This window comes from Lissotriton helveticus, chromosome 5_1 (genome assembly GCF_964261635.1).
Source record: "Lissotriton helveticus chromosome 5_1, aLisHel1.1, whole genome shotgun sequence".
NCBI classification, from domain to species: Eukaryota; Metazoa; Chordata; class Amphibia; order Caudata; family Salamandridae; genus Lissotriton; species Lissotriton helveticus.
In genome coordinates this window covers 638,843,077-638,867,542 of record NC_136065.1, presented here as the reverse complement: position 1 = coordinate 638,867,542, position 24,466 = coordinate 638,843,077, and the positions used below count along the sequence as shown (strand labels likewise).

Sequence of the window (24,466 nt, the reverse complement as noted above, 5' to 3'; positions counted from 1 at the left end):
AGAGGCCCACCTGTTTCCGAAGCCCGAAGCGCATGCGTAGTGTGTAGCAGTAACCAGACGTCGTAGCAGTCCAGTCCAGTCCGAGGCCTTCAGTTTTGCTTCCCGGTGAGTACCGTTGCTGGGGAAGTATCTAGACGGGTTATGCCCGGTCCGACGGGTTTGGGTACACAGATCCGGTCCGACGTGTTCACTTAGGTGGATACGGTATGACGTGTCTCTTTAGGAGACCGGTATGTTCTGTACTGTTTTAGCAGTGCATCCAGTAATTCTAGTAAGTCTGTCCTCGAGAAAATTCAAGTATTATGTTTTCAATGTATTTAGTAGTATCTGTTCAAACTGTTATTAATGTGTTTTTGCTGTCGTGGTATGAGTGATTGTTTTTGCTATTCATTACTGTGTTTATTGTGTATTGTGTTCAAGTTCAAGTACGGTTCAAATATGCCGCTGTTTTCTAAGTTACGTCAGATCAAAACCAGAAAAGGGTTACTCGAAGAATCAGTTCCTGTCCCTCCTAGGGACAGTCCTGGACATTTCATGTACCATAAGCATGGCTTAGATGCCATACTATATCTAGATTTATGGGTGGACTACACCAAGCATCTCGAAGAGAAATATAGATGGCCTGTTTCAGGAACATGGGATGCCGAATGCATCATGAGAGTAGAAGAAGCATTATGGAAAAAGAAAGCCAGACAATCCCAGAAAGATGCCATAGAATTATGGCGTAAAGAATCCCATAAGAGAACTGAAAAGGAATTCAGAAAAGCAGAATTAAGTAGGGAATCTTCAGAAAAAGCCCAAGAAAGGGAATTACTAGAAGAAGGTGAACGAGTTAGAGCAGAACAATCAGACAGGCAAAGAAATGCCCTTATTAAAGGTATGTATCCCATTTTCGCCGAGGGTTTGCCTAAGGCGACCCCGGAAACACTCTGTAATTTACCGCCGCCATTGGTCCCGACTAAGCTACGTCATAAACCGACCGCAGCTGAAATCTTCCTTTCTTCCTATTTAGATGACACTGTCCCAGAATATGCAAATACTAATCCTGCTCTGCCTGTTCAGCCTCAGCACCCTGTTAATAATGTAATTACTGTTCCTCCAGTCGTGGGTCCCGGGAATCCTGTCCATGTGCCAGTACCCTCGGACCAACCCACATTACGTACACCTGCTTTACCAGTCACGTTACCAGCAGCCGCACATCCAGTATTAATTGACGATTCTAGTTCCGGAGGAGCAGGGGGAGGTACTCCTATCACCCCGCCTCAAACTAAGCGCCTGACGCTGAGAGACGCAGCATTACAGCGTACGCCAAAAGTGGCCACGTACGAAGCCCTCAAAAAGTACCTTACTGATTGTAGATATGATCCAGTGCCAGGCGAAGATCACATGATATTATATTCCGTACGTTTACGACGAGTAGCAAACTTTTTAGCTACCATGCCAGATATGAAGGAACATTTAGACAGAATATATCATTTCATCCGAACAGGGGAGAAACCAGAAAGTATTCACGAAGCCATGTCACATAGGAAAGTCGAGACTCAAGGCATGATTTTGCAATTTCTAATAAATTGTTTAATAAGAGAACAGGATCGTCCTGATAAAAATCCAGAAGAGATGAAAGTCCTGATAAGATGGAGTGACAATATAGCAGACGGAAAACACAAGACACAGAATAGTATAGAAACCATGTACAGAAAGATTCGTAAAGAAATCATAGGCATACACGAGAGGGAGAAAGCAAGAATAGTAGCAGAGAAAGAGAATGACTCTTCGGACGAAGATGTAGACAACGAGAATCCCACCAGAATAGCGTATGTAGGTAGGACGAGACCTTCTGATAGACACACACGCCTAGACTACAAGAAAGCTTTTCCTCCTCCCGTACCAGAACAGTGTTCTCTTGAACAAATATTCCAGGCTACCGATAAAGTTCTGAAATTACGAATAGGTTACAGTGAGCTTAGTACCATGCATGAACAAGAACTAGCCCGATCAGCAGTTCGATGGACTAGTGATTCTGCCACATATTCAGACGAAGTAGTGGCTCAAATGTTTCTGAAGCTGCCCCCAGTCGAGCAGCGACTGGTGGGTATGTACATGATCCAGTACCTCATTACACTGTATGAGAATCAGCATTCTGATCCAGGCCCTTTATATAATGTATTGAACGAGTTACTCCTAAACCGATGGAAAGGTCTAGGTACCGATTTAATTAGTGTCATTTTAGAACAGCGCCACAAATACAGAACGTTCCTGACTCCGCATTTTGTTCCTGTTTCACCCCCATTCTACATAGACAGACAGAATCCGTTACGAGAAGTGCATCTTGTTAAGGGAACGGGGGGTGACCTCGAACGAGTATTTGTTTACACCCCTATAACGAAAATAGAATTACTAGAAATGAAAAAGTTAGTGCCCTGTCACGATAAAGACCCAGCAGGGTTCCACCGAGAGTTAAAAGACATGCTCCGTATGGGAGAATACACGTATCCTGATATCATCAAAATGTTAAAGGTCCTGTTGCCCGCGGGCATATATGAAAAACTTAAAGAAAAAGAATGGGAGGTGGGAGAGAAAAAGATTGATTGGACCGCGTTAGAGAACGAAGATAATACACAAGTCCCAGGTACTGGTCTTGGGGCTAAAGCCAAAGAATTGCCCGAGTTGTTAATACAAGTCTTGCCAAGATTACTAGCCACGAAAAAGGAAGACTGGGATGCCATCTCAGCCTGTAAGCAGAAACAAGACGAAGACACTAGTGATTTTTATTCTAGATTTGAGAAATGTTTCATTATAAATAGCGGTTTGAAGACAAGTAGTGAGTCGTATCCACATCTTTTTGTTACTAAATTAGTTGAGAATTCTTTACCGCAAGTTAAAAATCGAGTATTAAAGGTCGAGAGTACCTGGCAAGCTAATACCCCGTCCCAAATGCTCCAGATGTTACAGTATCACCAGAATAGAATCAGGGAAGAGCAAGAACACGAAAGAAGACGTATGAAAGACACGAAAATGAAACTACTAGTCGCACAGTCTGTTCCAGCAGATAGTCAGAAGAGGGGTACGAATCAAACTAGTCATTCTGCAGCTCCTGTTAAAGGGACATGCAATTACTGTAAACAGCCAGGTCATTATATAAACGAATGTGCAGTTCTGAAACACAACATAGCTACAGGTAAGACGAAAGAGAGACCGCGTCCTCCTAGACAAGAACATGTTCCGCAGAATTCGCAGCCGCCGCAGAACGCACAACAGACAGTTACCGTACCGCAGCCTATAGCTGCTACACAACACGTTACACAGCAGATGTACCAGTATGCACAGTCAGATTATCCAGAATATCAGCAGTATTCATGAAACAGCCTAGAGAGGGAGGTTGGCTTGCCTCTCATCGAGATTCCTGTAGATCAAGAGGGTCCCTATGTACACAGTCAAGTATTAGGGAAAGACAGAAAGTTTCTGATTGATACAGGGGCAAGTAGGACTACCATCAGTCATGACGAGGTTCCAGGGGCTCCGCTCTCAGGCTCAAGAAATGTTTCCCTGGGATTTTCAGGAAAGCCTATTGTTAATGAAATATCGAAACCAGTTTCTCTAGAAGTTGGTCCATTGTCCCAAACTACAGACTTGTTACTTACGAAATCATGTCCTGAAAATGTACTTGGTATTAAAACATTGAAAGAATTAGGTGCAGTCATATGTTGTTCTCCGGAAGGAGTGAGATTGTTTTTACGTGATTTCAAAGGTCATTATGTGTTACGTGATTTTGATCCAAGATTATTGAATGTACCACAGCATTTATGGGCGCAAGGTCCAACTGATGTAGGTTGTATGCACATTACACCATATCGTGTCACTCTGAAACAAGGTGTTGTTTTGCCACGAATCCGACAGTATAAATTGCCACCTGAGGCTGTAGCAGCCTTATCGAAAATTATTGACGAGCTCATTGCTCAAGGAGTAGTTGTAGAAACTGACTCCAATGTTTGTAATTCTCCTATCATTCCGATTCTTAAACGTACTGACCCAAATGCACCTCCAGTTTATCGATTAGTGATTGACCTTCGAGAACTCAATAAATGTATCATACCCCAGTACCCAGTGGTTCCAGATATCTCTTCCCTATTGACTGCCATTGATTCTGAAGCTACGTTCTGTACTGTTATTGATCTCAAGAACGCATTTTTTAGTGTCCCCATTCATCCAGACAGCCAGTTTCTTTTCGGATTCTGTTTAAATGGAAGAAGCTATAAATTCACACGTGCACCTCAAGGTTTCACAGAAAGTCCTAGTATTTACAGTCAAGCACTTAAAAGACAACTGGACAGTATTCACATGCCAACTGACACTGCCCTGCTCCAGTATGTCGATGATCTATTGATCACAGCCCGTACAGAACGTGACTGCGAACGTGCATCACTGACAGTCTTGTATTTTCTGGCAGACATGGGACACAAGGTGTCCCCTTCGAAACTGCAATTCTGTGTCCAACAAGTGGTATACCTTGGACACTTGTTGTCCAAGAGGGGTAGACAGTTGACACCTGACCGTATCCAGTTAATAGCACATCTTCCACAGCCCAAGACACAGAAGGAGGTACGAGCTTTTATCGGCCTCACTTCTTACTGCAGACAATGGATTCCTCAGTATGCATATCTAGCCAAACCACTGATACAGTTAACAACACAGGAGGCAGCCACATCGACTGTCCTCCCTTGGACCCAGGAACATACACTTGTTTTTAATGAGTTAAAGAAAGCTTTATGCCAAGCACCTGTTTTAGCGACACCAAACTACAGTAAGCCTTTTACACTTTTTGTTACTGAACGTGATGGTACAGCATTGTCTGTTCTCACGCAAGATCAAGCAGGACAACACAAGCCTTGTGCTTATTTTTCTAGCACATTAGATCCAGTGGCCCAGGCTCTGCCTGCGTGCCTCAAGTCAGTTGCAGCCACAGCTCTAGCTATCAGACAAAGTGATTCCATAGTGTTAGGACACTCCCTGACAGTACAAGTTCCACACTCCGTGGAAGTTCTTTTAAACCGAACACAGACTCAACACTTGACAATTGCACGTTTAACAGGATATGAACTGACACTGTTTCAGCCACACATAGAAATCAGACGCTGCAACATTTTAAATCCTGCTACACTGTTACCCTCGACTGTTTCCAATCCTGCCACACATGATTGTGTGGAAGTTATTAACACCATGACGAAGCCAAGACAAGACTTGACGGACATTGCATTACCTGATCCAGACCTGACACTTTACGTGGATGGTTCATGTATGAGGACAAGTACAGGAGAGTTAATAGCCGCGTATGCAGTGACTACTGAAACTGAAGTTATAGAAACACATCGTATTGACACCCTGTCTGCTCAAGCAGCAGAGCTCATCGCTCTGACCCAAGCCTGCATACGAGCCAAGAACCTGAAAGTAAACATATATACAGATTCACGATATGCATTCGGAGTCGTACACGACTTTGGAGTACTCTGGCAAGAAAGAGGTTTCATGACCTCTCATGGAGCCAAGATTCAGCATGGCCCCCTCATTCAAGCTCTGTTAGAAGCAATACATTTGCCGACAGCCATTGCCATTATGAAATGCAAAGCACATACGAAAGTCACTGACGCCATTTCCCAAGGTAATGATCTGGCAGATCGAACAGCCAAGCTTACAGCTCAGACCCCAGATATTCCAGTTAACATGACAAAGACAGACGTTCCAGTCCCGACAACTTGTATGACAGTTAAGGACCCTACACAAGACGTACTAGACATCCAGACACATGCTACCCCAGACGAAATCAAGAAATGGTCTGAACAAGGAGGGGTCCAGACAGATCAAGGATGGTTGACGAAGGGAAAAGCCACATGGTTTCTCCCCGACTCTATGGTTCAAGTCATTATTAATACAGCACATAGTCCAGCACATTTAGGAGAAAAAGCCATGTTAGACAGTATCCAGAACCTTTGGTTTAACAAGCATTTACGAGCAGCAGCAAAACAGAAAGTACGTACCTGCATGATCTGTTGTCAGTTCAATCCAGGTAAAGGTGTTCCGGTGGAACAAGGTGGATTCCATCCTCCTGACCACCCTTTTGAAGTCCTCAAGATGGATTATATCCAGATGGAGTGATGTTGAGGTTTCAAGTATGTCCTCGTAGTTGTATGTGCTTTGTCCAGATGGACAGAAGCATATCCAGTCCCAGATTACACTGCCGCGACCACTGCCAGGCAGTTGGTTCATGAATTTTTCCCCCGCTATGGTTTGCCCAGAGTCGTGTATTCAGACAACGGACAGCCATTCTCATCCGAACTCATGAAACAAGTATCACTTCTGTTAGGGTACCAGTGGAAATTCCATTGCGTACGACACCCCGAGGCAGCTGGCCTCGTCGAGAGACACAATCAAACTCTGAAAATCCGTATTGCAAAAGTTTGTGCCGAGAAAGGCGTAGATTGGATGGTAGCACTGCCAGTCGCCCTTTTTTATATGAGAATGGTGGCTCACTCCCGTTCAGGTCTGTCACCCTTTGAAGTCGTATTTGGTCGTCCCCCAAATATGTGGGGTACACCTATGCCTCGTAAAATTACAGATGTTGACAGTAATATGCTGACAGATTACCTAGCTTCCTTGATGTCTGCACTACTCTCTTGTCGTTCACAGGTCGCGGCTGCCTTTCCAGACAACACCCAGGTGAAACCGCACGAGGTCGTTCCAGGTGATCTGGTTTTGATCCGCAACTTCGATCGTTCAAGCCCGCTGGAGCCCCGCTGGAAAGAGCCGAAACTTGTTCTGATGAACACAAGGACCGCAGTGAAGGTGGAGGGCCGGAAGGGCTGGCTACATTCCAGCCACATCAAGTGTTTCCATGGACTCCGTCCAAAGACTTTTCTCAAGGACTGCCCCGATACTGACTCTAAACTTCCCCTGTTAGAGAAAACTCCGCAGCAGGAGTATAAATTAAAGCTACGGTCTAGTAAGTCAGACAGTTTAATTGTTTAAGTCCCTCTCGGGTGAAGCGGTTAGACAGGTTCCTGACATGTATAAGATAGACCCACATAGTGAGAGAGCTAGACGAATCTCCAAGAAAATACGTTATTGTAAAAATCTGCGAAGTCGATGTATTATTACTTTATTGTTTATGTTATTTCTGAGTCTTACGATCACATGCATAAGTTATGTTTTACATGTATTTCTTCCTCCTTTTGGTTCGCATGTACATCTTTCCTCTAATGATACAGTAGAGCACACTTTTAGTGAACTACCCCCTCACGAGTTATCCTACCGACTTGCAATGCGCAACAATACTTTTATCCGTATGCTACACTATTCACACCAGACCAGCAATGCCACTAATTGTTGGGTGTGTGGCCGACTCCCCCCTTTCCAGACACCGAAGGGAGTTCTGCCACTCTTTCCCTATCCGTTTTCACACAATGGTTCGTGTGGAGCATGGTTTACGTTGACATCATCCTTAGACGATAAATCCCTTTTGAATAGAACATGTGTCCCAGACAAGGAAGGTCTTTCCCATAGGACAGGGTTAGATCTAGAAAATGAAGTATATGATCTAGGTAATTTCTCCTCGAATTTCATGGTTTTGAATGTTCAGTCCGAGACTACTCCAGACTTACCTTCTATAACAGTTCTACCAGTGAAAGGCGAATTATGTGTTAGAAAGAATGGTTCAGTACACCTAGGACACAGTGATTGTACTACTATGGTCGAGTATAGTGACAGTGGGAAATCTACTTTCAAAGCCTCAGGTCATTCATATTTTGTATGTGGTCAGACCGCATATGTACGTTTGCCCCTAGATTGGGACGGAACATGTTACATTGCCTTCCTACTGCCACCAGTTTTTCTAGCCCCATCCGATTATCACAGAAATATACATCTAGTACACGTCAGACATAGAAGGGAGATCGAGTCCCCAATTGTCGATCAGACTGAAACTGCCTTAGAACAGTACACAGATTTCAATAAAGGTTTCTTTTTCTTCATAGGTCCTGTCCAGAATAGTAAATTAATACGCAGGTTAACCAGAACCCTTGAAGCAGTAGTGAATGAGACTACTTCCGCCCTAGGTAACTTAACCGAAGAGCAATCTGCTATGAGATTTGTCGTTCTTCAGAACCGCCTTGTTCTTGACGTCATATTGGCCGATAGGGGCGGAGCTTGTAGAGTCATCGGATCTAGTTGTTGCATTTTCATTCCTAATAACGCACCGTCTGTATATTCAGCTATAACAAGACTTCATAAAATAGCCCATCAGTTACACCAGAATCCAGGCACCTGGACATGGTCCGGTTGGCTCTGGAGTATAATATCCGCCTGGGGATGGAAAGTACTGTCATTCCTAGGGATAGTAGTTATGATCATATTCAGTTGTTGTCTCTGTTTACAATGTGGCCCTGCGATTTGCGGCTTGTGCGCTACCTCTTGTATTCCAAGTCCAAGGTCCCATTTCCAGAAGATAAGAGACGAGCAAATGATGCTGTATGAACAGATAGATGGTATCATGAATATTGATGTTTCCTGCAGGAAACGTAGGGAACAAGGAGGGACTGAGGAAAATTGAATTTTGCCCTGTCATGTGTCCCTACGTGTTCCCCATTATATGTTATATGTGCATGATCGATATGCATATTCATCCCTCGCCCGAATACAGACGCAATTATGGTTGTGTCCAACGTTAGTATGCCAGTTATCCAGTCCCTCCTGAAAGCAACAAGTATTAGGCCTATGTTGCCAACGTCTTTACATTGTGCACGTTAATTCATCGAGTTGTCCCCGTTTCTAGGCCTCACAGGGCCCGGACACCAGATTCAAGCCTCAAGTCTCCTGAGACCACTCCGAGGAGCGATGCAGCCCCTCCCGCATCCCTGACCCTTCACTTACTTCCTGCCAAGCAGCGCGGTGCCCGGCCTGGCCTACCTGCCTGTCTGCCAAGAATATGTTATGCCTCTAGTTATCAGTTCAGCTCCCCGGCTTCACATTCCTAGCTAACGAACCGCTTAAACATCTTCATCTATAGTCTAGCTTTTCTGTCTCCATGCAAGAGAATTACTGAATTAATGTCCATAGAAGATTCATAGCACACACAATACATTAAGAAATATATGCATGCACCAGCCTTAGTGACAAGTAGCCTTTACCCTGATGACTTTTAGATTCTATCAACATGTTCTCCAAACACGAGATATCAGATATGCTATAGGTACATGTCGTCCTGACATCCCAGACTTTAGTCTCCTCTTCTAGTGCCAAAAGTCAGAGCCCCCAGCTCTCCCCAGTTACACGTCATGGCCCGTTTGCGCGCACCAGTAGGTTAAAGGTTCCAGCTGCCCAGGTAGCCCCCTCCATGTATCCACCCATTTATGACACTTCTGTGACGTCTACATCACATGCCTCCGTGCACGCCCTGTGCACGCCTTCTTTTTACGCCCCTATGTTCTTATCTTTCATTTGTCATTTGTTACGCCTACTGTATTCAATGCAATTGTACTGTTTTACTATATATACTGTATAATGTTAATGAGACGTTGCAGATGCCATTCCATTCCAGTCCATGTCATCCTTTTCCTGAGGCTCGAGCCATCTGATTAAATCCCGTTTGACTCAGACACCACGGATTTTGCCTCTTATTTATTGAGCTATCCTTTTCATTTAATGCATAGAAAAATAGTACCGGTAATTATTTATTTATTTACCACATAATGTGTGAGACTCGTGCAACAGTCCTGCAGTCTCGCAAAATCAGAAATAGAGCCAACTGAATGGTTGAGAGGGCTTTTTTAGCCAACAGCTCTGCAAGTACCACAGGTGGTCAAGCTCAATACAAGCCCTGCAACCCGCAACAAAGGAATTTGCTAGCTAGATACGAGTTCACCAATACAGTCTGCTTCCTAGAGGATAGAGTAGAAGATGCAGAGGGGAGAACGAGGTGCAATAAACTCCGCATTATTGGCTTCCTGCAGGGGGCCTAGAAGATGAACCCCACTGCTTTCTTTGAGACAAGGCTCTCTATCACTGTGACCCTCGTGGGATTATTTCCTTTCTACATGGCTTCCTCCGCCTGGTGCCTCCCGCCGGCCAATGGTGGCAAGGCTTCTAAACTTTTTGAAAAAGACACAATACTTCGGCTGCTAAACAATAAGGCCAGCTTGCGTTCGAGAACACAAACATACTCCTATTGCCGAATTATACGGTGGTAGTCCAATACAAGAGGGCATCCTTTTTGGAAGTGAAGAGAAAGCTGCAGGATGCAAGCCTCACATATTCCTTGGGCTTCCTTGACAAACGTAAAGTGATTGCACACCCCAAAATACTTTTTTTACGGAACCGGAGGACACCTGGGATTGGGTGAAACAGAGGCTTTATGAACTGGAGTTGGACCCTTTTGTTGACGGACAGCACCACTGCCCCCCTGCCTAAACCTAAGAGGCCCAGGCTGCAGAAAAAGCAAAACCAGCTACCAGCACTCCAACATCAACTCAGGCTAGGTAGAAAAAGATGCAGGCGCTGGAGGTGCAGCTGGAGTCTGCAACTGGGCACATCTCCTATCACTGATGACTCCGAAGAGATGCCTCCTGGGCAGGAGCCGGACACATTGTGGTCTAGTGTCACCTCGGTCTTACTTTCCAGAATTATACTGCAATCGGCTTATGAAATTGTCTTATTATGAATGTGAACCCCTCCCTACCCCTTGGCAGCCTCTGGAGAACCACTCTCTTCTCTACCCTCTGTACTGAAGTGCTGCTGCTCTGAGTACCTCAGTTGCCAGGTGCCCCTGCGTTTGCCTATATGTTACTATTCTCCTCAATTTGCTCACCTTTTGGTCTCCCTTCCTTCACCCTGGTAGTCCACCTGCCGAGCTGCGAACCCCCCACTGTTTGCATGAGATGCTCTGCAACTCTTCCGACGTACCTGGGACACCTATGTTCATAGAACTCCCTGTTCACTGTTTGGGCTGCCAGATGTTACTCTGCCTCCCTGGGAAAGCGAGGGGTTCACTGACAGAAAATCAATGTAAAAAATATAGAAGTAAAAAATATTGATGAAAAAATATAGAATGATACCGGAAGGGCTAGCATTAGTGAGAGGGGGACTGGAACGATGCCATGGACCTGGCCATAGACAGATGGCGAGCAGGGAGCTACTCTCATGCACACCAAGCCACAAAACTGGGCTCCCTAGTGGCAGACTGGGCTGGATGGATCCATGGAGGCAGCTGCATGGGGAGGAACAGGGGTACACTTATCTCTTGGCGACACACAACTCCTACTCCCATCTGGACTATACACTCATGCCTTCTGGTGCTGCATGCAGAGCAAGGTCCGCAGAGATCCTCCCAAGGAGTCTATTGGATCATTCCCCAGTGCTCCTCAAGATACAGAAAGCCTCAGAGAGGCAAGCATTTCGTTAGTGTCTCTCCCCCTGGTAATTACAAGATGAGAAGTATCAGATACATATGGATCAGGCAATCGTGCAATACTTAGATTTAAACGTGGGGTCGGTAGAAGAGGCGGAAATATTCTGGGAGGCCATGAAGCCAATGTTACAGAGCATTGACATTTCCTATTGCGTGGCGTTGCGTAAACTTCGTCGGGAATCACTCCTGAGATCAGAGGCCCAGTTGATAGAACTCGAGCAGCATAGTAGAGGGGAGGGCGGGAGACAAGTGCCTCGTCGGCTGTTGCTCGCCCTGCAAACTCATGCTGGCGTTTTGATGGATGAGGCCCGGCTGGCTTGGCTGGTATCCCGTAGCAGAATCTATCAAATCAATGGGGGGACAAGTCCAGTAAACTATTACACAGACTATGCCAAGGGGCTTTGCACCCCTAGGCTGTCCCCAGCATACCGGGCCTAGATGGGAGGGTTCTTAGTGACCCCTCATAGATTGCGGAGAGCTTTGAAAGCTATTACGCGGAGCTCTATACCCCGAAGAAACTCCTACAGGAAGACACAATATATCGCTTCATAGATGACCGACCGCCCAGGCCCTCTCGGATGAGGCAAGGGCAGACCTGGAAGCCCCACTCACCACAGACGAGCTTGGCGCAGCATTGGGAGATCTAAATCCCGGCAAGGCGCCAGGTCCTAATAAATTCTCATGTGAATTCTTCAATAAATATTTCTCCAAATTGGGACCCCACTTTCTCACGATGGTGGATGAGGCGGTAGAACAGATCACCTTCCGCAGGAGTGGAGACACACCGAGGTGGTGGTCTTTCACAAATCCGGTCGGCCTCCGGAAAAAAAGGTGTCATATCACCTCATTTTACCATTGAATGTTGAGGCCAAAATTCTGGCCAAGGCGCTGGCCAATTGCCTTCAGCCGCATATACCAAATCTGATCCATCCTGATCAAGCGGGCTTTATGCCTCAGAGAACTAAGCGTCATAACATCCACCGGGCCCACATCGCCATCGCGTCCATCTGGGGAGAGGAATCGGCTGCCTTGTTATTAGCAGACATGGTTAGGGTGTTTGACTCCCTCAGCTGGGTGTACCAATTTGCATTATTGAGTCGCTTCAACATTGGGTCACGATTTTTGTCATACTTGTAATTGCTATATACGGACCTTATGGCCTCGGTGCGAGTTGCACTTTTCCAATCCCCCTGTCACCGTACTTATTTGCTTTAGCTATGAAGCCTTTGGTGGCCTGGGTGTGGCCGGATGCACAAGTACAGGGCTTCAAGTGGGCACACGGAATATCAGACCGCATCGCTTTATATGCAGACTGCAGTCCAACCGCCATTTTTGCGGGGAGTGGGACCATCTGCCGGTAAGGCAACGGTCCCGCACATGAGATTGGGATGTGACTGCCACCAAGCGGTCGCATCGTCTATCTCGAACATTGCAGCAAGTGCTGCTGGCTGCAGCACCCGGCGCAATGTCCGAAATGCACTGTTTGCATTTCCCTGCCACACGCTGTGCCTGCCACCTGGTGCAGGGAAATGTAGGGGGGTACCATAGGTGCCTCCCAGTGCACAGTCAAACCCCCCAACACAAGGGGGGCCCGCAACGGGCCCCCAAAGTACATCCCCGCCAGCCTTTCTATGGCGGTTTCACCACCATGGAAAGGCTGACGGGGATGCAGCATCATAATATGGCAGACGGTGCCTGCTAGGCCCGCCACCATTGTATTGATTTGTGCAGTCTGACAGCAGTAATCGTTACATTTGCTGCTGACAGACCTGAGGCGGACGGTCTTTCCGTCCGCCACCCACACCGCCCGCCATCACAATCGGGCGGGATTTGGCTGCACGATTGCAGTGAATCCCACACCTGCAGGCTGCCGGTGGCGGATTCACTGTAATCGTAATAATCCCCCAGGTAAGCAAAGTAGCCGTTTTAAGGAAGTCTTTTCCTCCACTTGTAAGACAGTGCAATTGCCATAACCTCACACACCAGACCCATATGTGGCAGTGGCCACCCATCTAAACCTTTTAGATTTCAATCATTTCCTTGATGGAATGGCTACCTATATGTGAGAAGTTGGCCTGATGTATGATGTTCACTATTCTAGTGATCACCTTGTATCAGTCCAAACAACCCTTATGGTGGGTGGTTGTAAGTCAGCCTTATAGACAAGCTATCCTAGGGGTAGCATGGACTAAGCAGTCTTAGGCTTAACTCAAGAGGGCATGTGAAGGCAGCTGTTTTACCATATGCAATCCTTTTAATACCAAATGAAAGGACACCACACAAGTTATATATTATAAAAATATATGTATTTCTTACTAGAATAATCCTCTGTACTCTTTATGAGGACAGAGGCACAAGCGTTTAAACAAAAGCACAGTTAAAGATACAAAAGTTGCACAGTTATGGATAGGCCCGGTGGCCACTTAAACCATATACTAAATAAGTGGTATAAGAACCACGTCACGAACAATGGTAAGGCCTAGGGCTTTGGGAATCGCTGGGACTACACTGGGCTAACTGTGGTTAGGACGGGAGTAGCCCGCGGGTGCAGTGCCTAAAGCACACGCATGCACCAATGCAAAGTCAATGGTGCGTAAAAGTTACAATGTTACTGTTTTGGAAGTCTTCCGACTGGACTAGAACTTAGCCACTTTAAACTAGGACACTAGAGGTGTAAACCACTACAGGAGCACCGGTGTTTGATCGTTACCTCACCCACATGAAGCAGGTGCACAGGTGCCAAAGTGTGTCGGGTTTCGTCGTGGAGTTCTATGGAGCCTGGAGATGAAGATGCTGCAGGCGGCCAGGAGAGAAGAGTCCGGTTGGATCCAAGGGTGGATCGAAGATGTAGAGTACCTGAAAGCAGAGGGGACAGAGTCTGGGTCACTAGCCAGTAACCAGGATGGAACCAGGAAGGAACCAGGCGATGTCGGGCGCAATCAGGTGGTTGTTGAGAAGCTTGTCTCCGCTGCCACACGGACTCAGGGGCATCGACGATGACCAGGAGTGGAACATGAGCTGGCTCACAAAGGCTCTCGCTGTCGGCGGTGTCGGCTTCCGGATCAGAGTCAACAGGCCTTGGCAAATGCAACCCACGCAGGATTTGAAGATTGCTTCTTACTCGGACCAGCAAGGTCAGAGATGCTGCTCCTTTTCAGGGGAGCGAGGGCCAGTCTGGAGCAACCAGACCAGCAGAGTAAATTTGAAGTTTCGTCGTCGTAGAGGCCACTAGCCAACGGGCAAGTGACCGGAAAATGCAAAAGGGCCCCACGCAGCACTCGGTGAGTGTGGAGGGGTGATCTTCGGTGCACAAGCTGCTCGGGTCTGGCGCTTCTCAATCCCCTAATGCACAGCTTCGAGGGGGCCTCGGGAGCTGCACAGGAAACCCTTCGCAGTCTTTTAAAGATGGCCAGACCCACGTCTCACGTCACCTCCACGGGTCTCAGCTTTGCTGTGGCTGTGGATCGGGCTGTTGGATGTCTGGGAATCCAGTTCTTATTGATCTCTGTCGCTCGAGCTCTGGCGGGAACTTCAACAAAGCTAACTGTTGGGCACTTGATGGTGCCTGTTTGCACAGGGTGGTCACTCCTTGACCACAAGGGAGATTCTTCAGTCTTCTACGTCGAGTAGGATGTCGAAGGGTCCAGAGTTCTGTATCAAAGTTTCAGTCAGGATTATCTAAAGTCTATGGACACAGCTCCTACCTTTATTCCAAATCAAGGGGCTGGATTACCTGCTAGGTCCCTCCTATGGGTGGAACCCAGGAAGGGGGTGGTTACACCCCTTTCCCTTTGTCCAGTTCCGCGCCAGAGCTGGGGCTGGAGTGCCCCAGCACCGGTTTGAACTGGGCTATGCATGGGGAGCCTTGTGCGCCCCAGGCAGTGTCTAGTTTCACTCACCCTGCCTGCCTCAATCCACTATCTCCTGTCTGGGGTGGTGTAACACCTCCCTGTGACAGGATACCATTTGTCCAGGCCTCCCCTGCCGGAGTTTCGGTCAGCAGCAGGAGGCCAGACTTGTGTCTGTGGCAGCAGCATCCATTTTGTGATGCTGAGGCTCTGGTTAGTTTTAACCGCGTTTACTGTTACCCACATGTCTTACCCCTCTAGAAGGGTGGAATGCTACCCCCGTCGCCAGAACTGGTGAGGGAGTAGTATTCCAAAGCGTATTACACCTTACACGACATGTTTTGATAAAGCCAAACCAAAGTTAGCAATAACCGCGAGGATTATAATGCACTTAAGAGTATATGGTATGGCAATATCCCAGAACAGCTATAAGGACATGGTTCCGAAAGCTGCAGACAGGCTCAGCTCATGCTAGAGCACCATCTCACATAAAACCAAGCACTCTGCCTCCAGGATTGTTAAGGCCTGCCATAGGAGTGAATTATAGGTGTATATGTGTCCAGATATAGGTTTTAGATATAGGTATACTATATCTAAGCAAGGGGTGATTACACGACCTTGCCCCAGCTGAGTGATCAGCCAGTTGTGTCAGTTTTGATGGCCAGCTAGGGGTGGCAAAATATATGCTGCAGCCCCTGGTAGGCCTTGGATGCACCTATGCCCTGGGTACCTATAGTACACTGTACAGGGGCTCATAAGGTGACCCAATACCCAATTGGTGATGTACCTAAAGTACATCGTGTTGAATTTAGAGAGAGAACAGTAGGCTGTGGGTCTGATTAGCAGGCCCACAGCCACATTAAGTCGAAAACCAGTGAAGCAAAAAGCAAAAATTGGGGTGACCATAGGAAAGCAGACCCTACTCTCCTACACTATATTAGAAGCAAATTGTAAAATCCCTTGAGAAACCCTTCTCATTTTAGCTTTATTGCTTAAAATCTGTTGACCTCAGGATCCGTTACCTGTGAATACCATTACCAGATAACAAAATGAATTTACTGTAACAATTGGGGTAGTATCTATGTAAAACTTTCTGCATTGTTTATGTTTAGGCCCACAAACCATGGTAAATGTTTTAGATTTATTAATCACAATTTTCTTAGATGACATATACACCACAAAATCATTCATTAATCTTTCTAAGCCAACCGGAGTCCTTGATACCAGAACAGCATCGTCAGAATATAACAATACTGGAATGGGACGCCTGGCAGCCTGGGGGGCATCAGCTTGCAGGGCTTCCCAATTAATATCCACCCCTTTAAAAATAGAGAAAACAGTAGAGGGGCCAGTACACAACCTTGTTGAATGCCTCACCCAACTTTAAATGTAGGTGAGCACTCACCCGGAGGCCTAAAGTGAACTTTACTAGATATATTCTCATACAAACGAGTGAGAACCCTTATAATTGGCCTGGGTGCCCCATAGGTAATCAGTGTTGACCAAAGGAGATTAAGGTCAACCAAATCAAAAGCTCTGCTTAAACCTGCAAAACAAAGATAAATGGCTCCGGACTTGGCTCTAGTGTATTTTCCATTGAGCAGCTACAAATGTATACATTGTTCAATAGTCCTCCTCTGCTTTCTAACACCATACTGCGCTGGGGACCAAATAGATTGTTCTGGTGCCCATTCCTACACCCTGAATAATAAAACTAAACTCATTACTTTCACAGATTTTTCTAGGAGAGAAATAGCATGAAATTTTTTTAAGTCTGCGTTGTCACTCTTTTTATAAATGGGAACAATTATTAAAACTCCCCAAAAGGGTGGAATCTTGTCGATGGCAGCTGCGTTGAACAGTCTCATGAGGATAGGCCCCCAGAGTTTGGAAGCAGATTTAAAAACTTCTACCGGTACCTTGTCGGGTCCGGAGAACCACCCCCCAACACTACACTGTAGAGCTAAAGTAACTTCTTTGTTAGTGATTTTCAATTGGGGAATCACTTCACTAGCTTTATTTTTGGCATCATTAATACTCTGTCTAAAAATATCAGAGAAGTGTGCCACCCAAGAGTCACAAGATTCAAGGGAACAACGCTCTGGAATGTTTTCATTTTTTTAAAACAGTGCTTTCACCATGTCCCAAAATAACTTAATGTCCTTCGTTTCTGCCTCATGAGCCAGTTTGTTCCCCAGTTCAACCTGGAGTGTTTTCTTCCTAGCAGCCAGGGCCTGTTTTCAATGTTGGTGAATATCCTTAGGAAAGTGACATAAAGCCTGCTTTAATAACCGTGAGTCCTTTGTACAAGTATGGTCAAACCATCCTCCGTTAATTTCCCGTATACTATTTGGGGGTGGTGCTTTAAGTAAGTTTTGATAGAACTAATAATATGAGTAAAATTATCCACCAACAGGGTTAAAGAAACATCTTACTGTAAACAATTGTTTATTTCAATAGAATGTACCAATACTATTTTATGTAACATAGTGATGGGATCAATGTCAGCCCACTTAATTTGTACCACATTAGTCCTAGTTGGACCAATATCATTTACTATAGTGAATGAGTGGGATTTTTCCCCTAAAAAAAGGCGGCAAGATAATGGGGTTATGATCACTTAATACTGAAGGGACAATAATAGGTGTACCGCACATAGAGGTTACCGAATCAGACGTGAGCACGTGATCAATAATTGTATATGAATTTCTTTCCATGAAAGATGGGACTTGCTCTGGGCTTGATCCCCATTAGCTTCACAGCCACATCTCAGTAACTGTAAATCACTTTTAGAAATAATGGAGTTCAGTACCTCCTCATATTCATTATGACAAAAGTGAGCACACCTCATCCCTACCACAAACCACAAACACATGTAGATGGCTATGCACAAGCCTGAATGTTAAAATCACGTTCCCATAATAATACAAAATTAGAGTGAATAGAGCATAAAAAGACCTCAAGGCCATGATCAAGTGAAGTAGCCACTCTTACTACGAGTAGCATTGAATACATTTTTGTAAACATTCACCAATACCAGATCTCCTTCCCCCTTTCTATTAAGCCACAATAGTTGAGAATGTGGCCCCACTGATGTACTCTTTTTAACATTTACAGAGAGTTTATTAGAAATAAGAATCTGTAGGTCCCCTTTCGTCCACCCGAATTGAGAGGCTATGGCACCCAAGAAATGTGAGGAAAACCTCTCTACAAATGTCGGGGTCGTAGACCAGGTTTCTTTTATACAGACGACATCGAAGTTGGATATGGTGTTAGCCTAATCGACTTTACCTAGTTTATTCAGTAGCCCACCCACATTCCAGGCTGCAAATGTAAATTTACCATTCTGTGTGTGGGTAATTTCATCCCATGTTGTGGCATGGATATATAAACATCTTAGACTGGTGGTACCAACAGAGTTGTTAATTATAGGGTCATGGTTACCCATAGTACAAACTAATTCCATTCTACAGATACCTAAAGAGACATTACAAGATAGGTTGCTATCACAAACCATAACGAGTTCCCCAGGGTTATCATCTGCAGCCCTCATATCGATCTGCCCCCGACAACTAAGTCAGTCACTGCCTTCTAGGGAGATCAATACCTGATATTTATTAGACAGAGCTAGATCAAAAGCAATAAGGATATTGGGGCCTTAACACTCTACGCGAGTCACATACAGCATTGAAGGTATGGTCTGGGCTCCGTAGATGATGATAGAAAAAACCCAGGGGAAATAGAGCCATATTCTAAGTCAACAGAGATGGTGGCACTACCCTAGCAAAGATTTCACTGACAAGCCAAGGGTGCTGAAAATTAATAACTACACAATCCCCCTTAAGGTTTTTCTTTAGAGTGAGAACTCGCAGGAGGATGACAAATCATTACTGGGTCATGACTAGGCAATGTGGTATTAGCGTATGTGTGATTATCTGCCACTTACTGAACCTGAGTGCTAGGGATGGTCGATTTACTCCATTGAAAGTTACTTATAATGGGTGCCTGCGCAGGGGGCACATAAATCGACCCCTGTTCACATCCTCCCTCAGCACTCGCTAAAGTGTGCCTTGATGCAAAACCAGCCCCAGGTAAAATCATAACATTTTTATGAATCAATGCAGGATTTCTAATAAAGTTATCCTGCCCAGAATTTGATAAGGCTGGATCAACAATACTAATACCAGATCTATTCTCAGTGGACACATTCTGGCAAAAAGCTATTAATAATGACAGTTAATTTACTCCAAAAAGGAGGCGAAAGAGGATCATCAGTAGGGATATGATAGTCAACAGCCCTATGGAAAACAAGAGAGTCAGTGGGGCTGGAAACAGTCACTACATCATTCCATGCCTTCCTTTTACGCTTCACTAATGGTGGACACGCTGGAGATGTAGAAGCTGCAGAAGAAGGTAAAGAAGAGGCTATCACAGTCCAAGAAACAGTGGGTGGTAGGTGGGTATTAGTACCGTCCAAAACCTCTGTAACACTGCTACTATGAACCTCATGGTCTCTGCCCAGTCCACATTCTGAGGCCTCACTATGCACCACATGATCCTCTGCCCCATTTGGCCCAGCCATACTCAGCAATTAAAGCCTTTCTGCTAAATCAATTTCTTTGGATATAACTTCAACGGCTCGCGCTAAAAAGGAGTCCATAGTAGTGCGCTTGAGAATGGTGTTTACATCGATAGGTGTCTTAAAACCACCAGCTTTATGTTTACCCATAGCTCGTGCCACAACACCTACTAAAGTAGAAGAAAGTATTCAGGCAGGCTTAATAATAAAAAAAAGCATTGCATGTTGGCAAGTTGATCGAATATTCAAAGAGTGACTACACTAAACTGCAGGCAGAATCAGCGGGATACAGAATCCAGAGTCAAGAGGGTATGCCCAGCCTTGTTCAGCCATGGACGAGCTCAGACTGGCCCGCCCTTCGCTTCACACGGGCTCGGCCCGGGGATTCCGGGGCGCGCTTTCAAGCAATGTTGCAGGTTGTAACCTCGCAGGTGGTGCCTCATGGCGCAAAGAAGGCTGCGACTACGAGTACCTAGTTGTGGTTGTGCGGGATCGCTCCCCCAACAGTGGGTAGCCACTGCATGCTTTTCAGGCGCTATCATGGGTTGTGACCCCGCTGCCCTTGCTGATGGCGCCTCCTGGCGCAAGAAAAGCTGGGACTTCATGTCCCTAGTTGTGGCAATGCAGATTTGCTCCCCCAACAGCGGGTAGCCCCAGCACGCTTTCAAGTGCTGTCACGGGTTGCAACCCCTCTGTCCTTGCTGGGGACGCCTACTGGCGCAAGAAAAGCTGGGACTCCATGTCCCTAGATGCGACAATGCAGGTTTGCTTCCCCCAATCAGAACACTCCACTTTTAGATTGCCCCTCCTGTGAGAGTCTCTTGAGCCTCTCGCAGACCCAACCGTCCACATATCTATATATTTTTCAATTTAATTTCTTAAAAACTACTGAACCCACTTACACCAAATCACAAAAAGCTCAATGTCTAGCTTCCTGCTCAATTTGATATAATTTCCATGCACAAACTAGTCAAAAATTGGCACCTTTTTGAAAAGTTTTGTGGAGATTTGTTGAACGGGCTAAAGGTATTAGCAACACAAAAAACTATTTTCCTATGGAACAGCTGACCTAACTATAATTACCCAATGGCAATCACCACTGGGTGAGATATATATATATATATATATATCAAAGCTCCACGGGGTGACCAAATCGAGCAGCACTCACACCACGACACGCTTTTCCCCAAAAGCGATTTTATTGCACAGCTTCATTTCATGTTAAAAGGCATACGTCTGCCGCCTGACGCGTTTCGTTAATCACTTCCTCAGAGGCGCTGCAGTCGAAGGAAGCACAGGGCCACACCCACCTCTTTAAGTCCCATCGCACGCTGATATGCAGCTGCTATGAATTAGCCAGTGCGTATGACTGTATCATGGGAGATGTAGTCCTTATTGCTTACTTGTATCTTGCCACGATGAATGCCTGCACATAAGCCCCAAGGATATGGAGCCACACTCTGTCCATGTGCCGTGTGCCACCTCGCGCCCCATATAGTCCAGGCTGGTGGCCCCCTTCAAACTTAGGGGTGGTGCCCGCTCAGCGGCTGGCCTGCCGCTATTAATATCAAAGCTCCACGGGGTGACCAAATCGAGCAGCACTCACACCACGACACGCTTTTCCCCAAAAGCGATTTTATTGCACAGCTTCATTTCATGTTAAAAGGCATACGTCTGCCACCTGACGCGTTTCGTTAATCACTTCCTCAGAGGCGCTGCAGTCGAAGGAAGCACAGGGCCACACCCACCTCTTTAAGTCCCATCGCACGCTGATATGCAGCTGCTATGAATTAGCCAGTGCGTATGACTGTATCATGGGAGATGTAGTCCTTATTGCTTACTTGTATCTTGCCACGATGAATGCCTGCACATAAGCCCCAAGGATATGGAGCCACACTCTGTCCATGTGCCGTGTGCCACCTCGCGCCCCATATAGTCCAGGCTGGTGGCCCCCTTCAAACTTAGGGGTGGTGCCCGCTCAGCGGCTGGCCTGCCGCTATTAATATCAAAGCTCCACGGGGTGACCAAATCGAGCAGCACTCACACCACGACACGCTTTTCCCCAAAAGCGATTTTATTGCACAGCTTCATTTCATGTTAAAAGGCATACGTCTGCCGCCTGACGCGTTTCGTTAATCACTTCCTCAGAGGCGCTGCAGTCGAAGGAAGCACAGGGCCACACCCACCTCTTTAAGTCCCATCGCACGCTGATATGCAGCTGCTATGAATTAGCCAGTGCGTATGACTGTATCATGGGAGATGTAGTCCTTATTGCTTACTTGTATCTTGCCACGATGAATGCCTGCACATAAGCCCCAAGGATATGGAGCCACACTCTGTCCATGTGCCGTGTGCCACCTCGCGCCCCATATAGTCCAGGCTGGTGGCCCCCTTCAAACTTAGGGGTGGTGCCCGCTCAGTGGCTGGCCTGCCGCTATTAATATCAAAGCTCCACGGGGTGACCAAATCGAGCAGCACTCACACCACGACACGCTTTTCCCCAAAAGCGATTTTATTGCACAGCTTCATTTCATGTTAAAAGGCATACGTCTGCCGCCTGACGCGTTTCGTTAATCACTTCCTCAGAGGCGCTGCAGTCGAAGGAGGCACAGGGCCACACCCACCTCTTTAAGTCCCATCGCACGCTGATATGCAGCTGCTATGAATTAGCCAGTGCGTATGACTGTATCATGGGAGATGTAGTCCTTATTGCTTACTTGTATCTTGCCACGATGAATGCCTGCACATAAGCCCCAAGGATATGGAGCCACACTCTGTCCATGTGCCGTGTGCCACCTCGCGCCCCATATAGTCCAGGCTGGTGGCCCCCTTCAAACTTAGGGGTGGTGCCCGCTCAGCGGCTGGCCTGCCGCTATTAATATCAAAGCTCCACGGGGTGACCAAATCGAGCAGCACTCACACCACGACACGCTTTTCCCCAAAAGCGATTTTATTGCACAGCTTCATTTCATGTTAAAAGGCATACGTCTGCCGCCTGACGCGTTTCGTTAATCACTTCCTCAGAGGCGCTGCAGTCGAAGGAAGCACAGGGCCACACCCACCTCTTTAAGTCCCATCGCACGCTGATATGCAGCTGCTATGAATTAGCCAGTGCGTATGACTGTATCATGGGAGATGTAGTCCTTATTGCTTACTTGTATCTTGCCACGATGAATGCCTGCACATAAGCCCCAAGGATATGGAGCCACACTCTGTCCATGTGCCGTGTGCCACCTCGCGCCCCATATAGTCCAGGCTGGTGGCCCCCTTCAAACTAAGGGGTGGTGCCCGCTCAGCGGCTGGCCTGCCGCTATTAATATCAAAGCTCCACGGGGAGACCAAATCGAGCAGCACTCACACCACGACACGCTTTTCCCCAAAAGCGATTTTATTGCACAGCTTCATTTCATGTTAAAAGGCATACGTCTGCCGCCTGACACGTTTCGTTAATCACTTCCTCAGAGGCGCTGCAGTCGAAGGAAGCACAGGGCCACACCCACCTCTTTAAGTCCCATCGCACGCTGATATGCAGCTACTATGAATTAGCCAGTGCGTATGACTGTATCATGGGAGATGTAGTCCTTATTGCTTACTTGTATCTTGCCACGATGAATGCCTGCACATAAGCCCCAAGGATATGGAGCCACACTCTGTCCATGTGCCGTGTGCCACCTCGCGCCCCATATAGTCCAGGCTGGTGGCCCCCTTCAAACTTAGGGGTGGTGCCCGCTCAGCGGCTGGCCTGCCGCTATTAATATCAAAGCTCCACGGGGTGACCAAATCGAGCAGCACTCACACCACGACACGCTTTTCCCCAAAAGCGATTTTATTGCACAGCTTCATTTCATGTTAAAAGGCATACGTCTGCCGCCTGACGCGTTTCGTTAATCACTTCCTCAGAGGCGCTGCAGTCGAAGGAAGCACAGGGCCACACCCACCTCTTTAAGTCCCATCGCACGCTGATATGCAGCTGCTATGAATTAGCCAGTGCGTATGACTGTATCATGGGAGATGTAGTCCTTATTGCTTACTTGTATCTTGCCACGATGAATGCCTGCACATAAGCCCCAAGGATATGGAGCCACACTCTGTCCATGTGCCGTGTGCCACCTCGCGCCCCATATAGTCCAGGCTGGTGGCCCCCTTCAAACTTAGGGGTGGTGCCCGCTCAGCGGCTGGCCTGCCGCTATTAATATCAAAGCTCCACGGGGTGACCAAATCGAGCAGCACTCACACCACGACACGCTTTTCCCCAAAAGCGATTTTATTGCACAGCTTCATTTCATGTTAAAAGGCATACGTCTGCCGCCTGACGCGTTTCGTTAATCACTTCCTCAGAGGCGCTGCAGTCGAAGGAAGCACAGGGCCACACCCACCTCTTTAAGTCCCATCGCACGCTGATATGCAGCTGCTATGAATTAGCCAGTGCGTATGACTGTATCATGGGAGATGTAGTCCTTATTGCTTACTTGTATCTTGCCACGATGAATGCCTGCACATAAGCCCCAAGGATATGGAGCCACACTCTGTCCATGTGCCGTGTGCCACCTCGCGCCCCATATAGTCCAGGCTGGTGGCCCCCTTCAA

At 46.7% G+C, this 24,466-nt stretch overlaps 1 protein-coding gene across 1 annotated transcript in view; it reads right to left on the bottom strand.

Annotated features, from left to right (window-relative positions):
- The window catches only part of LOC144754806 (solute carrier family 2, facilitated glucose transporter member 1-like), a 697,724-nt gene that overhangs the window by 543,447 nt on the left and 129,811 nt on the right, over positions 1–24,466 (bottom strand). The gene's annotated exons all lie outside the window — the stretch shown is intronic.